The 17,579-nt window shown below is 38.3% G+C and overlaps 1 protein-coding gene across 1 annotated transcript in view; it reads right to left on the bottom strand.

Moving 5' to 3' along the window:
* Positions 1-14,954, bottom strand: part of tnr (tenascin R (restrictin, janusin)) — a 288,572-nt gene extending 273,618 nt beyond the window's left edge. The window contains exon 1 of the mRNA XM_041804243.1: positions 14,840-14,954. The gene's annotated coding sequence lies outside the window, so the exon portion shown is untranslated. The remainder of the gene's footprint in view (positions 1-14,839) is intronic.
* Between the last annotated feature and the right edge of the window lie 2,625 nt (positions 14,955-17,579).

Raw genomic sequence — 17,579 nt, 5'->3', positions numbered from 1 at the left:
AGTGTCACAGCATACTGTACATTTATCACTCATATTATCCATATCTGTTTCTAAATTGAAAAACACAAAATTATCCTTAGAATCTCAAAACTCTGACTTTTTTCTCAGAATTATTCTTACTTTATTCTGAAAAGTCTGACTTTATTCTCAGAATTATGACTTTTTTCTCACAAGTGAAAAAAAAATTGTCTCAAATGTTTTTTTTCAGTGGCCCTAATAGCCTTCTGTTCATTTGGCATTGTTTAAAGCTGAATCTTTATTGTTGATTTAAAGGAAATAAGAAGTTCCAGCAACACCTGTAGTTTAGAGAACAACTTTTAGAACATTTCAGGATTAGACCTCCATCAGGGTCATCCCGATAAAGGCCATAAACCGAAACACAGTGGCCTAATTAAAGATCCTGTAAAGTGAAATCCAAAGAAAGTGTCTTAACGCACTAGATACAATGGAATATGGCTGCTTTAGATGTGTGAAAACACTGAACACACATGGCAGTGTTAAAAAGTTGAACTGTTTTGACATACACCTATATATGTTAATATGAAGCAACAATTTATTAGTGAAAGATTTATGTATACAATCATTTAATCTTAACATGCAGATTTTTTGGGTGCAAAAAGCAGTCTGACTCTGGCACTATTTGGAAAGAAAACCTTGACATCCAAAGTCAGTTTAGCAACATCCCAAATATTGCCATGAGTAAAACAATTAAAGGGATAGTTCCGTGTTTTTGAAGTGAGGTTTTGTGAGGCATTTCTGGGTTTTAACTACAGTAGACAGCATCAGTGAGGCCATTTTATTTACCAGGTTATCTTTATGAGTGCCAGGCTTTCCACCACTAAGGATGGAGTCTCAACTATTAAGTATTTCAAAATGGGCTACATTTTGATAAATCAAAACCCTCCAACTTGAGGACATACAGTATGCATGTAGTATTTCCGATTCATTTTCAATCATTTTTGTCACCATTTTTTTGCAGAAGATTGCACATCCTCCCTGGGGTGATCCATCAAACAAACCTTCATTGACTTAAGAAATACCTGTAGGTTTTGAAACAAGACATACATTACAGTCAAGTTTGAATCTTTATTTTTGATTCAAAGGAAACAAAAAGCTCCGGCAACACTTGTAGTTTAAAGAACAACTTCCAGACCATTTCAGGTTTAGGCGTCCATCAGGGTCTTCCCAACTAAGGCCAGAAGCCAAAATGCATTTTTCTGGACGGATTCCTTATTGCTTGTGACCTCCATCAGGTTCATCCCGACTAAGGCCGCAAGTTGTTCTCTAAACTTTGTGTTGCTGACGCTGGTTTAATTAAGAACATAATGAAGTAAAGCCTCAAGTTTGTGCATAATAATCATTTAAGTAAAGAGAGTCTTCATTCTTATATCTTTTTGGAGGAGACATCAGATTTACGTCTAATTTTTTTTTCTGTCTAAGATGGATGCAGTTTGTCCAGCTTGATGTAACCAAGTATTCATTAATACTTAACCTATCACAGGGTTCATCAAGTACATCTGCACAAGGGCCAGATTTAGTCTTAACAGAAACTCTGGGGACCTGACTTTCAAATACACAAAAATTAAATAAATATTTTGGTCTGGCTAACAAATTATTATAGCAGTATTTGTATTTTGACATTTTTAGGTATTACCTGTGAGATCTATCTCTGTTATCTATCATGCAGCAGGACACAAGGAGACAGGCAGAACTGGCTGAGCCCCTGAAAATCCCAGAGAATGGGCCCTCCACCATTGTGACTAAATACTAAATCATTTTAACCCCTTTTTGCCTATTTAACTCAATTTTAGCTATTCTTTAAACCCTTTAAATCACTTTTCCTGCATGTTTTATCCACTTTGTGCCACTCTTATCAATATTTGCCACTCTTTAACCTCTTTTCATGACATTTTTTAACAACAGTAGCAACTTTTAACCAGTTTTTGCCACTTTTCACTCATTTTTTGCCACTCCTTAACCCCCTTTTGCAACTTCCTGCCATTTATTTCCCTCGTGTCCCACTCTTGAACCCCTTTTCACTAATTTGCCAGGCCATTTTTGCTGTATTTTTGCCACTTTAACCCATTTTTGATACTTTTTGCCCATTTTTGCTTCTTTAACCCAGTTTAACTTCTTAACCCATTTAAACCACTTTCCGTGCATGTTTAATCCTCTTTGTGCCACTCTTTTATACATTTTTGCCACTACTCTTATATTTTTGCCACTTTTTAACCCATTTTCATTGCTTTTTTGAACAATTTTTGTAATTTGTAACCAATTTATGACACTTTTTGCCCCTTTTTCCCTGTTTAACCCATTTTTGCCGCATTTGAACCCCTTTTCACCACTTTATCTGGTCATTTTTGCAGCACTTCTGCTAAGCTTAACCCTAATTTTAAATATCCACTATTTATGACAGTAAATTTCTGTAGTAACAGATCAAATGTTTAGTCATTCTCAGACTATTTCACTATTCATTGTTTGTGGGATGGATTTAACAGCTGAAGACAATTAAAGCCAAAGGATACTCTTAAAAACACAACATCTTTGAATTAAATGATCTTTTGGGGGCCTGAAAGGAAGCTTTTGGGGTCCTGATTTGGCCCCCGGGCCGCCAGTTGATGATCAGGGACCTAACAGATGCTGTTTATAATGCAGATTATCTTACACTGTATGGAGTTAAATGTGTTATTAGTGGCAACTGCACACTGTGCTGCTTCTGTTAACTCACATTCATATGGCTGTCATCAAAGAAGTTGAGGTGAGTGATATTAGGGGGGCCTCCAAGTCACTAAAACCGCCCCTGGCCTTACCTCAGCCTAACAGCTCAAAACCCTGACAACACGGAGTTAAAATGTTCTCGCCTCCAGACAAGCTTTTTCCCCCCATGATCACACAGAGTTTCTTAAATAAGCTCTAAGGACACTCTCATGTTATGAACTTGTCAGAAACTGGTCCAGCATTCATCAGCACAGATAACAGACTAATATAATCACAGCTGCGAGCCTGAATGGTGGACTAGACAGCAGGATTTTGGCCTTTGGCTGCATGCAGGATTGATAAGTTTTGTGTAGGTTTACTTCACCCTTAATGAGGAAAATAATCATTTAATAATCAGCAATAGTAAACAGAACACAGAAAACATTTCAGGACTTTCATGTATGAGTATTTCATGATTTATGTATTTTTGATTTATTAGTAAAGGACTGAATGAAGTCCTTTTCACAATAAAACTGCTAAACTTGACTTTATATTGATTTTTACCCTTTCTGCAAACAATTTTATTAAAACCCAACAGAGGTGGGCGGTAAAACGCTTTTAATATTGCACCGGTACAATCTATGCCACGGAATGGATTTCTGCAACACCGTCATCACCAGTTTAAATGCCTACGTTGTGCTGTGATGCACACGAGGCAGATTCGCTCAAGAGCTGGCGGAGCGGGTGATTTGTGACGGACAGCTCAGGCTGAGTCCAGTCAATAGCACGTTTAGCTCTAGGATTACGTGTAGCCAGGTAACAAAATGAATGTCACCCGCTCTTGTTGTTGAAAATAAGCACAGTTGGCAGGCAAACACATGTTTTGTCTTCTCAAGTTTGATGGCTGTACCGCAACAAAGTCAGTGTGCAGTCTCTGTCAGCCTGTCTGGGGCTTTAACACAAGCTAAGTGCTGTTAAAGGTCTATTTTAACTTCTGACTTTCTTTTCTAGGTCCACAGTGAGTCAAAGATCCAGACTGCGATGTTAAATGAGGTCAGAAAAGCTGCTGTAAAGTAGCTGCAAAAACTCTCCAGTACGGCAGCCAAAGCAAAGCTAAATCAGTGCTAAACACACTTCTTCTGTCAAGCCCTTCACAATAAAAGTCCGGGGCTGTTATTTTTCTAAAACGCTTTTATTTTGAAGTCATTTGCAGCTTAACACACTTCATCAGGATAGAGATGAAATGTGAAACTTGGAGTGCAGTTAGATATTAGTAAACCTAAAGAGACTTAAAAAAATAAATAAATAAAAAATGTCTGTGTTCCTATGCTTAGACATAAATTGAGTATGCCATTAAAGGCTTGTCTCAAGGGGAGAAGGGGTTAATAACGCTTGAATTTGGATTGAAAAAAATTATTTCCTTTTAATACTGTTACACCGAGATATAATACTGTTACCGTCAAAGGCAAGAAAAATACTGTGATATGATTTCTAGGCCATATTGCCCAGGCCTAAAATCCAATAGAACAGTCTATTTTTATCACCAAACTAGTGTAATTTGGGGCTGAATTAAATACAGCTGCTAAAAAAGCCATTACAAAATATCATGATAAATATCAAGTATCGGGATAAAGCAAAAATATATTCGGATATCAATTTTAGGCCTTATCACCCAGCTCTAAGTATACTCATACTGGTTGCATCAATAGAGAAATATTGATAAATTAATATCATTTGTATCCACACCAGAAATGATTTTCATGACTGTTATTTGTTGTAAATGACCTCTGAGGGCCTGCTCGCAGCACCTTTGAGATCCACCAGAGATTGTGGCCCACACTTACAGGTATGGCATTAAGTGAATCTCAGTGTTGCTCAGTTCATCCAATTATAAGGTATGTCTTATAGAAACTAACCTTTCAAAGCACTGTTTTGCTTATTACGTGGAAAATCTAATGTATTTGTATGAATATTCTATGAAAATATGCAAATGGGACAACTGGAGCAGTTATAATTGCTCTGCTTTTATTAGGAATGAGAATGAATTTTTGTATGAGCTAAAGACAAATTAAGTTAATGGCATTATCCTGGTTAATGGCAGACAGATGTAGTTCATGGTGACAAATAGCTGTCTTGGTTCTTTATCACAAGTGCAATTAACTGGTGTGTGAAGATTCTGGTTTGACAGTTTTAGCCCCATTTTATATTTAAACTGTGTTTTTTCTTTTACCGTCAAATTAGTCTGTATCCTGGAGCGACAGCAGGATACCTGGAGTATTCCTTTTAAAAATCCAAACTGAAACCTGAAAACAGAACGGCAGAGTGGTTGTGTTAACAGCAGGGATGGGAAATGTACTATGACACTTCTGGGAGTAAAAGCCAGGGTAGGACAGTAAACATTACATAAATTTGCCTGTGTTAATATTCTTGATATGATGTTTGCATGACTAAATGTTCATTTTGCCTAAGAGCTGCCAACAGCCCACAGTCTGATGATGCCATAGTGCAGAGAACCTGCAATACTTTCTCAAATCATTGCATCCCACACATGCACATTTAAAGATAAGATTTCAGGCGTCAGGACCCCATTCTGGGTTTTTTGAGACTCAAAGGCAGAATAAACCTCAATCTAGAAAAAACAATGGGGCACACAGCATCAAAGGAAAGCTTACATACAGTATCTTTCCCAGTGAACATCATGAAATGACACTCTGATTATCATGACCAAGCACTCAAAGTTTAGACTCTCAACCATATGTGAAACACTATTTATTACAAATTTAACAAGAGGGTCTTCATTCATGGTGTGCTTAACAGCTTCTTTGTACTTACAGTTGTCTTTAAGATTGTGTTCCTAAATAGCTAGTGAAACATCCATCTTATAAACCCAACTACACACACAGGTTCCTTTTTGATGATCAGCATTCAGGGACAAAAAAGCCTTGCAGGGAATTTGCAATTCACTCATAAAGACTTGGCTTTGCTTGATAAAGGCTGAGAGAAAAAAATCTCAAATGGCTTGCAGACTTGATTGGATTTGTCCCAAAAGATTCAAAACTTCCTTTGGCCGCAAGGTTTTTTAAGCTTAGTACTCAATTTCCTTTTCTTTTTGCACACTTGACTTTGGATCATGTACTTCAAAACATCAAAGACGTCTTTGCTCGAGTTTGCTTTGGTGCAAAACGCTGGCAATAAAAATGTCAAGTTTAAGAGTTATTTTTAATCACTGCTTTCTGCTTAGCATAAAATGTGTACACAGAGTTGACAGACTAATAGCTCTTTTTGTGGGTTTTAGTTGCCAGTTTGATCATTAGAGGAGTAGAACAGCAGGAGGTGTGAACTCTCCCAATTAAAAGTACATTTGGTGGATGTTATTATCAGAGATGCAACACTGATTAATAGTCCATTAGATCATTTTGTTACTGATGCAAAAAAAAAAAAAAAAAAATTATTCCATCCTTGTTGGACATTTTTCTTTTTATTGAGGGGTAAAAGAGAGAAGGGAGAGACAAAATTTTATCCAGAAAGGTAGATTAAAGGATTTGTTTTAATGAGTCCGTCAACTGTCAGTTTAGTATCTCAAGTGAAATTGTAGATACAGTAGATTTCTTTGAAAAACCCCAAACATCGAGTTTAAAAAAATAAAAACTACAGCTCAGTATTCTTAACCTTTTCCTCTAACAACAAGACTTTGTGATTATAAACTTTACAGAAATTTCCAAGAGGAAACATTTTAACAGATCATAGTAAGCATGTACTTCAGGATATTTATATATTTGGTGCACATATAATGTGAACATTTCCTTGCCAGTGTTCAGAGTGACTTCACTTCTCAAATAAAGGTTACATAAGGCAGAACATTTAGATAAGTATCAAAATGATGCTGTGTAGCAGCCTGGACTGTACAGCTGTAGATAATCCCCAGTCAGCCAGGTATCAAACACTGTCAGCCTCTTACTGCTGCACAGTGTGTGTATAAACAGAGCCAGAGCATATTTACCCTTCAGCTAAAGGTGTCTCTTGAGCCGACATGTTTGTATATCTGAACATCCTTCACAGGTTGCTTAGAGGGGGCTCATGCCTGAACTTTAAGCTTTTTACTTCACAGCAGGGGGGAGAAAAGGCAACTAGTATCGCAGGTCAGGTGGAAAGCTTCCTTTTCTTGCACACAGCAATGTGCACATATGTGATCGCACACAGGTACACGACGGTACCCAGGGACCTGCATCGAGCAGTTACCATCATGAAAAAATACATCTAAAGAAGAGGTTGAAAGAAATGGAAGACCTTTACAGAATATTTCCCAGAGCTCACGCTCAGGTGGGAGAGGGGAAGGAGAGGAAGAAGGAGGGAAAAATGTTGAGGAGGGTGATGTGGAGAGACGTGTGAGGAGAAACAGCAAAAAAGACAGGGGAAGTGAAAGTGCCCCAAATGTTAAGCAGCAGTTGATGAGTAACAATTCCAGTTTGCATTCAGCTCCTTTGCTAATGAGGATCATTAACATGGCCTGCTTGGCTTCTATAAAGGCTGTGGAGGGCTGGGCAATGGGGGATAAAAATAAAACCTCTCAAGCATATCCCCACAAAATTCATAAGGCAGGCGCTTGTTAAAAGAAAAAAAAGGAGATAGCAAATGCTGGCTGCAGGAAGGTACTTCTTAATGCAACAGCACATTGGCATGGATCCTGGATTTGCAGATACGTACCCAACAAGAACACTGGGTCGACCTCTGAACTCTGTGGATCCTGTTTGAAGCGCCGTGGTAAGAGAACCAATTTAGATTCATGTGATTTCATGGACTGAAATACAGACCAAGGTGAATATGTCTCTGCTGTGCTCTAAAATATGTTATAAATCAGAGGCTAAGATCAGTTCAAGTATGCCATCCCATGTGGGAAATTTGCTTTAAAGGCGGAGGAGAGATACAAGAAGAAAAGATCCCTATTCAGCTCAAATGACTGTAAAGCTCTCCTATCTGTCACACACTTGCTCCATTACTTCAAGTGAGCCAGTCACATTTCTCCCTATGTTTTATGGCCCTCTAAGCTTTGTCATGTTTAACAAACAGTCAAACAGAGCTCCCACAAGGCTCAAACCCCAATTCTAGCTCCTGTCCTATTTCTGTAAATCACTGCGATATACAAAGCACATCTTCCTCGAGTACTTAGAACCACTCCTACAGCATATGTAATTGAGCTGTTAAATCAGACAGCATCAAAATAATGTGAGGCAACAAAAAGCCTTCACCACTGCTTTAGAATACAGCAGAGGCCTGATTTCTTGGACATCCTGCCATCGATTCCTGCTTTCTCCACGCTCAGCACTGTCACTCTACACTGTTGGGGGGCTGTGCATGTGAAATTTACAACATCTCGCTGTATCAGGAAATCCTAACCAGCAAATACTGAAAACCTGTGGTTCTGTCAGCCCTTCTGTCGAAGTGCTACAGCTTTTTTTTCATATATTTTATTTCATTAGAGAAGAGAGAGACGCTCACACGCTGCACTTTTGTGAGACTCAAGGCAGTCAGACAGACGAAGTGTTGATATTATCAGCACAATTGCCACATTCATCCGTCTTGTGTTAATAAAGCACTGTGTGGTTGAGAAATGAACAGTGGAGAGCTGTGATGTTCAACGATGGCATTGTCTCCAGAGATTTACATTCCAGACAAGAGCCTCAACAGACAGAGCAAAACAGAGATGAGGTTTTCATAGTTAAATGATCCTGAAAAGGTCTCAGTAGCTGGACTCTGCACTGACACAACCCAGCTCTACCTGAATGGAACTAAAATGAGCATCAGGCCTAACAGATTGATCATTTTACCTCATGTTGTGAATTACTGCCAGTGACTACTGCCATCGGCAACATGGGCACCTCACACTTTCCACCAAAAAGATACTGAGCCTTGATACATTTTACTTTATCTTGTGTTACATACACAATGCAGCAACATCAGTAGCACCATAGAGCACCTTTCTTCTAAAACAGTTAAGAAAAGAGAGGAACAATTTGTACTGCTTGGTTTAGGGTTAGAGTTATTTCAGTGTTTGGCTTTCAGAAACACTGGGCAGTCAGTATCTGACACAACACTCCAGTCCAGAAGTGTTTTGAACACATTTTTCAACTCGTTACAACCTCTTAATCATTTGCCTTATTTAGATAAACAACAATACAAAAGTGCAGAAAAACAGTCCTATATCAATATATACACTTAACTTAATTTGCCTCTGGGCCTTTTAGCTTTAATTTGTATTTAGCTATATATATATTCATTTTAGGGCTTTTAGTGCCTTTAATGGTAGAGGAGGACAGTGGATACAATCAGAAACAGGGACAAGAGAGTTGGGGAGAAACATGCAGAAAGGGCCACAGGCCGGATTCGAACCCCGATGGGACGCGTCTTAAACCACTAGGCCACCTGCGCCCCTTTCATTTTTTTTTCTTTTATTAAGACTTGAACAACTGTGAGCAAAACCATTAAAAAATCAAAATAATAATCCCACAAAACATGAATGTGAACATGAAGGAGACACATAAAACTACTGCATTAAACACATGCTGAGCCTGTTTTCTATTTTTTTTTTTTTTTTCTTTTTTTTAATTACTCATAAAATTAGGAAATCAAGATTAACTTCGCTGATCTAAAGAAAAAGTTTAAAGTAGGATGATTTTAATTTAGGCCTGGGCAATATGACCTACAATTTCTATCGTTTTTTTCTTGCCCTTTATGGTAACAGCTTATATCCCGGTGTTACAAATCAAAAGAGATAATGCATTTAAATTCTGGTGTTACAAGCCCCCTTCCTCTAAAAACAAAGCAAACCTGTGATGACATAACTCATGTCTGAGCATAAGATCACAAAAAAATTATATTACAGGTCTCTCTGTGTTTACTTCATTGTAACTGAACCTTTAGTAATAAGTTTTATTTCTCTCCTGCTTAAGTGTGTCAAGCTGTCATTTACTACACCGTATTTGCTGCTGTGGGGATGTAAACACAATGAAAGCACACTAGGAAAATAACAACTACTGACGTATTATGAAGAACTTGATGGAAATAGTGTGTTCTCCATTAATTTAACTTAGCTTTAGCAGCAGTACCAGCAAATTTATAACCTGGCACGCCACATGAATTTGTTTCACACATCTATCTGGTAAACCTTCTATAGATGGCTTTTGGGAAAGGGCAGAGCCTTTGAAAAAACCTGGAGAGCCATTAGATGAATGTTCTGTCTGTCACATCTCTACGAGCCAACCAGAGCACCAAACATGTGACGTCGCAGCCCCAAAACGAGGTGCACCACTACAGAGGAGTAAACTCCTTGGAGAACTGTATAACGCAAACCATGGCGACTGTAGACATGTCAGTACATGACTTTTGTCGTTTTTGAAAAGAAAAAAACCTCAATGCTGTTCTTTGTTCTTCTTTAACGAACAAATGTCGTCAAGTTCTGATAAAACATACGCTTTAGCAGCATCCATGCTGCAATAATTGCACCGGCCTCTTCTAGCTGCTAGCATACGTCACGACTCTGCCGCGCTTGAAAGCACTGCCCCTCAACACTGATTGGTCCTGTCACTTTCTAAATGGGCCCAAACGGCTCAGATGGGAGCTTTGCAAGATGGATTCGCCAGTAGGAATCATGGAAACAGGCAAATCCAACTGCTTTGCAGGTTAGCAAATTTATGAAGCTACATGGTTTCAGCTGCTTCTCTGACCTTGCTTAATGCAACTGCCTGCTTTTTGTCCCATCGTGAACTTTAAACATGCAAGTTATAAGATAAAAACACATAAAAACAGTTTTTAAGCCAGGATAATCAAAGGACAAAACAAGTAGATCTATTGCAGCATATATCCTGTGCTAAAGCCAATAGAGATGCTCCACAAAGAGCACTTCATGTTTCTTAGAGAAGACATACGTTTCACCTGTTTACCATGCGGCAGGTTAATTACAACTGCACAAGCTGGTGAATTTTGGCTTTTAAAAGGCCTGGGTGATATGGCCTAAAAATCTAATCCCTGATTTTCTTTAAAAAAAAAATAGATTTACGATTTTAAATGATTTTTTCTTATCCTTGTTTTAAAAAACACAGAAATGACCAAAAAGTAAAAATCATATTTTTCTTTATTTTTTGAACTAAATTTATCAAATACCAACCGAATTTCCTCTTGGGTAAGAGCAAGCTGTAATTTGGTCTCAAAAATGCACCTTTTCACTGCAGGATGAGTTTACATCAACACAGAAACGTTGCAATTATTTGCAGAAACCTGTGGTGGCAAACAGAATTCATGTCTGAGCATAACATTAAAAAAATGTGTTTTTTTTAATTTCTCTATGTTTAATATTGTGTTACTGCTCCTATAGTTCAAGGTTTCCCTTTTGTAATGCTGAGGTGAGGCAAGCTGCAACACCTTATTTCTCTATTTCTCCACAATAAAAGCCCTTAATAAATATCAACAGCTACAGACTTTTATTGTGAAGGGATTGTCGGAAGTAGCGATTTTTATCACTGTTCAACTAAGTTTCTGCAGCAGTACCGGCGACTTTCTACAAAGTGCAGTGTTTACAGCTGCATCTCTTCATACATCTCTGTCTCGTTTAATGCCACAGCTCACTTCTAGGACTGAACACGGACTTATTAAGCAAGTCAGGAGTTTAAACACATTTCAAACTGTAGTTTAAGCAGAATCAATGCAGCGCTGAGCTAAAAACAAACCGAGGCAACCCAACTTGTGTTAAAGCCCCAGACAGACCGGCAGATGCGCTCTGCAAAAATCACTACGATAGCTAGTGGCTGCGTCATGCCTTGTGTGGGCTCTACAGCTGAAAGCACCCATTTAAACACTGGTAATAACGGCGATGCCTGGCTTTTAACATAAAACAAGAATGAAACCTGCTGATGACTGAGCTCAGACTGAGCTGAGGTTTGTCATATATCACCCTGCACCACTAAGAGTGGCATTTGCATGCATGCGTTTAAAATGGTGACACTAGGGTTGCAAAAATATTTACTGGTGAAGTTATGGATACTGGTTTACTGCCCACCACTCATATAATCAAATTTATAATTTTAGTGTTAAGAGTTAACCCTGATATGTTGAAAACAATAATTGTCAGATAAGGCAAACACAAGATATTATCTTAAAAGGTTATTCATTCATGAAAGATTCATCAATTTTTTGATAAAGCTCTAATCATAAATGCTGCGTGAAAATGAAAGGCAATTCCCTATGATGAATGTCTGAACTGCTTCTGATTGATTTTATAACACAGTGTTGTGAGAATGGTGAGATAAGGACTGGAGACATGAAAAAAGATACATTTTATAAAGCAAGCAAGCAAAAAAGATCAATACAAAAAAGCAGAGGAAGGTAAGAGTTCACCCAATTGTTCAGACAAATGTTCATGTCTGGCTCCTCTACTTCAAAGCATAAATCAGAGCAGTCTGCTCAGGATTCGTCACACAGGCTGAGATGATGGCAGCGGAGGCCGCTAAGGTGCCTCACAAAAGATGAACCATGGGTTGAAGGACAGGAAAGTGCTCTATTCACTGTTTTCTGTGGGACGGATAAGTGCTGTGCCAGGCATGTACAATGTTCAGATTGTGCAACATTGTGCTCACACCAAACAAGAGAGAAAATTATTCATATGTTGTTCACATAGCCTTTATAGCACTAAAATCTAATAAGCAAATGAGGGATGAAGCTGTGGTTGTGTGATGTAATTGAGTGCATTAAAACTAACAGCAGAACAACTACCAGTTAAAGATCTCTGTCCTCTTTCAGTTTCTTCTCTGCTCCTGTGTTTGAATCTGTGCAGTATCAGATAAATGATGCAGCTGCTAATGAGTGCAGGATATGTCCACATTTCACTGTCTCCCTAACGATAAGTAATGACGCTGGCTTAGCTAACACAATTAACACCAGCGCAGGGAAAAATAAAATACCCCCAGAATGATGTATTATGTAAATTATTAATTACCGCAAAGACGATTGCAATCTTGTTCAGCTGCCCATTGGCACTCCAATAAATGTGAATGATTTGCAAAGAGAGAAAGGAAAATCCAGATACAGTGACAATGTGAGACAAATTCAACAGATAGCACCTGCTCCTTAAGCAATTTATAGAAACAATTTGCATTTGCAATTCAACCACTAAACAGCGGCTCTTATCCAGAGTGACTCACAGCAAAAGCAAACAGAATTCTCAGAACAATGACAGTAAACATTTGAATAATTTTGCATTTGGTTTACTCAGTAAGTTGTTAGTGCAAGTGCATTTATATAAGTCTGCTGTATAAAGTAAAACTGTAAGACATGTCTCTAAGAAGTCTTCCAAATTCAGATGCAATTTCCTGGAAAATGACTGGATGCCTTTCCTCACCATTACAAGTGCTTAAACATAGAGCTAGAGGAAAGTCATCTGTATTTAATTTGAATTTCAATCACAAGATTTCTGCACAGTCTTATTTAAAACTCACTGACTGTTGCATGTTTTATGAGCAGCCAGTTTCCACAAATGCAGTTACACTTGAACAAATGTCTCCTCCTTGTATTTGTGAATGTGTTTCTGCATATGTGGGAGAAAGGGAGACAGGGTGAGTAATGGCCAGATGAAGAGCCAGCGAGAGGTAAAGACAAAGATCCAGAGACCGAGAGAGTCCGGTGTTTTCAAGGAGAGGAAGAGAGACGAAGAGAGAAAGCGATCTCTTAGATTTGGTGTCTCGGCTTAATGACACAGGAGCCACATGGGAGAAAAGGAGCGCCAGGCTCTGTGCAAGGGATATGATGAATCCAAAGACTGATAACCTCAAGCCTCCACGCTCACACCAGACACACAAACAGTCATGAAAACACAGCCTCTGAAATTAACTGCTCAGCTCCCTTCTCTACTAGGAAACTGAATTGGTGGTTTTCTCTCTGCTTTTTCTTCTTTTTTCTCTCATTTTGTCATTCTCTCTCTGCTCACAGGTGTTGATATATCTCTACAGCTTCCAATATGGTGTCAATACCTAACTCTAAATCTCTCAACCTGTTCCCCTGCTGTGACCGTGGACAATACAGCTGGCTGACTGTGACAAATTAAACCAACTGGATATATGGCAATAACCTTCATGGGATGACACAGGGGGGAAATAGGGGGAGGGGAGTTTAGGGAAAGGGAGATGAAGGGAGACTGAAAAAAGGACTCATATAGAGTGATGATGGTTTGCATCAAGCATGGCATGGCATTCTCCAAACCAGGTACAGCATGAGCATAGGCCAGAGGAAGAAATGCCACATTGCATCAATTTAAGTCACAAAAGCTGCTGAAAGACACTCAATCATCTGTATTCACTGAGCAAAGATTTCAACAACAACGGTAAAAAAGCTTAAGTATTTCAGGTTCTGACTGTGTTTGCATGCATGCTTATCTGTAAGACAGACAAGACAGATAGTAAACTTTGAAAATGATCAAACTTAGTTTCCATGGAGCAGAGTAAGTTTAACAACTTGGAATTGAAAGTAAGTTTGCATTTTTCTCTTAAATCACCAGCCTATTGCTGTTATGTTGGTTTAATTATATTAGCAAATTTCTACACTCCATCAAAACTCAGCAGTAACAGTACTAAAGGAGGAAAACATCCTTACTGAAGTTTCCAATGTAAGAATATAACAACAACTCATTTTAAAAAATTACCCTTTCTATTACAGTTGTGATGAATTGCCATGCACTGGTATCACTGGCACTTATTTCTATTAAAGCAAGCTTTTATAATGACACCATTAATTTGCCGGAGTGGTTCGCATTCAGGCATGTTTCACCTGTTATGACAACAACACACACTCTTTAACTGCAAAAGCACACACAGAAAAACACACAAACCCAGCAGGAGAGGGTCGTTAAGCAGCTATTGTTGTGTTCCTCTCTGCTCAGCATGATAACAGCTTGATTGATACCAAGGTTTCACACTCAAATCACCTGGCAATAACTATAAATACACACTGCCCTGCAAATGTTACACAAACTACAACAAGAAGAGTCATGAGCATCCAATGTATAACTGTGCACGAGTAAAATACAGGACTCGTGAAACACAGTCACAGTCAGAAAGCACCTGCAGGGCATCTATCCAAGGAGCAAAAGTTGACTCACCTGCTCTGAGTGACCAGCTGAAAGCTCTGAAATTGGCCTTGGGTGATCTTCCAGTCTCGCTGTCCTCACTCCCTCTGTCCCTTTGGCTACTCTCTCTCTCTCTCTGTGGCACAATACGGACGTCCTACGGGCCGCTCACCCTTCCTGTGTGGCTTGGTGTATGCGCATCGATCTCTCAGCCAAGTGGTACGTGGTCCCGCTGTTTCCACAGGACTCAGATGTGCTCTCTCCTCTCCTCCGCTCACTCTGCTTCACACGGCTGCAGAGGGAAATATGAGGACGGGCAATGTGGCTGAGTACTGCTCTCTCTCTCTCTCTCTCTCTCTCCCCCTCTTGTGAGATAGGATGCTCGCTCTCTCTCTCTCTCTCTCTCTCTCTCTCTGAGGTTGTCAGCTGGAACGATGCTCACTCCTACTCTGTCTTCTCTCTGTCACTTATTCTTGCTGTACTGAACCGCATGCTATCTCGCCATCTCTTTTGCACAGTTTCTCCACTGACTCCTCTACCTTTCTCTCTCTCATTATTGATCTATGTATCCATGTCTTTGCAAGTGCAGCCTCTAGTGGCTGCGTTCTCTTCATGCTGCTCATATACAGTCAGCTTTAAATTTTACATGAGAGAATATGAAGCTATGCTGAGAATCCTGTGCTTAGGGAAAAGTGGAGTCACCAACATCATCTGAAAAAAAAAAAAAAATTAACACAAGACAGGTAAAAGAGGTTGCATATTGTGATTAATTTTTACAATAAAAAGTACAGATAATCATTACTGATTAAAAAAAACTTTTTTCAAAATAAATGGATCAATTCCCTGGTCTATGAATTATTTTATTCAACAATGAAGCCACTTGTAATGGTTTCTTCTTTAAATAAAATGATGGCAAACACCACTGTAACTTATGGCTTTACAATGCATTTAACTAAGAATGCAAAATGTCCTTTTTTATCAACTAAAATATGCAAAAAATAATGCAATACAGCTACTTGAATTGCACAACTACTGTATTTCTAAAAGTCTGAAAAAGAAGAGAGAAAATGACCTGACAGTAAACTTATCAGTAAAGTGACAGTGAGTTACACTGTTTGCTTATGAAATCTCTCAATAAGGAAAAAGCTGTTTTAGAGAATGTATTAGTGAAGCTTGTTATTTAGCTTAATTATTTTGCTAACACAGCCATTTTTAACAGTAGGTATGGTGAGCTTTTTGTTTTTTTGTTTTTTTACTTTAAGGTCTTGGGTGCCATAAGTTATTAAATTAGACATTTCAAACACTAATCTATGAGTATTTCACTTAAAGCTAATGAAAATAACTTATATTTGTTTGCTAAAATTAGACTTGAAGTTTCAAGCAAGCTAGCTTGGTAGCTGAATCAATCACGTTTGACAGGGACATTTTAGTTTTGCTTGTCAACATGGGATAAAAACTAAGTTGGTGAATGTAACCCCCTGAAATATGATAAAAATTAGCTCCTTCTTTCTGTATTCCTCGTTTTTAATATATTCACGTATTTATTTATATATTCCAGTACAAATAACATATATTATTAAACGTGATTTTATTCTTTAAAACCCTTGTACATTGTCGCGCCTAGAATAAAATTGTTTTAAAAAAGTAGGGCTTCACCTGACGGTTTTGCTAGCAAGAAAATTTGCAGCATTCTTCATATAGCTGGTTAGAAAATAAAACTCGAGAGAACTACACCATTGTGAAGTTTTAAAAACACGTGGCCTGTTAGAGGATAACTCGACTTGAAAATGTTTGTTTAATGAGGATGTAAAGGGCCAACAGTGGCGTTAACATGTACTTGTCTTACAAACGTTAACGTTTGTAAGACAACGTTAGTTGTTGACCAACAGCCCAACCCACTTCATCAAGCATCATTCACTATCATCTATTAAAACGATGGAAAGATACTCACCAGATAGGTAAACATGACGCAGTTCAATAAAAAAACAGTGGCAGGCATTAAAGTCAGTCGAGTGCATGTAGCATAAACACCAAGGTGGTCTCTGCTTCGCGTCACAGTGCTCAGTGCTGCTGCTCGTGGATGAAAACTAAGTTGCACCCGGTTGCACCCCATTCTCCACCCATTGTTTTTGCACGTAGCATGCTACCATTAACGGGTCAATGACGTATAGACTTCACCTGATATTTACAACTAGTTTGAAATTAAACAGGTACATACTGCTGTAAGCTGGAATTATGTGGATGATTAATTATGCTAAAATCTGATTTTATCTCTTCATTTCAAAATAAAATACCCATGATTAAAGTTGCTGCACCATGACATTTAAGAACTGTCAAATTCTGGGACAAATTTTTTTTGATGATCTTAATAGCTTTATATTGATACATTTTAATTAACTTTGTTTATTTAAAAGATGAACTAAATTTTTTTTCAAAAGGAAATAATAAATTCAGACACAAATATATTCACCCCATGTCACTAACCCTAATGGGGAGGTAAAAGTTAGTCCACACCTGTCTCCTTTGCCTCTTTTTTTTTATCACCAGGGAGCTTCTTCACCAAAACAGCAGCCAATAAAAAATTGCATATCAATCTGTAACCCCGCCATTCCTGATCAAAAACTGAACTCCTTAATGTGAAACAAGGTCCGTGTGCAGCTCTGCATCAGTAAAGGACATTTTAGTCAATTTTGGCTGTTGAAGAAAAAAAAAACACAAGCAAGAGAGCAATACTCTTTTTTGTAATGCTGGGTTGTTTGGCAATGTTTTATCA

The sequence above is a fragment of the Cheilinus undulatus genome, linkage group 13 (genome assembly GCF_018320785.1).
Source record: "Cheilinus undulatus linkage group 13, ASM1832078v1, whole genome shotgun sequence".
NCBI lineage: Eukaryota > Metazoa > Chordata > Actinopteri > Labriformes > Labridae > Cheilinus > Cheilinus undulatus.
Note: the sequence above shows the minus strand (reverse complement) of the source record. Positions and strands in the feature narration are given on the sequence as shown.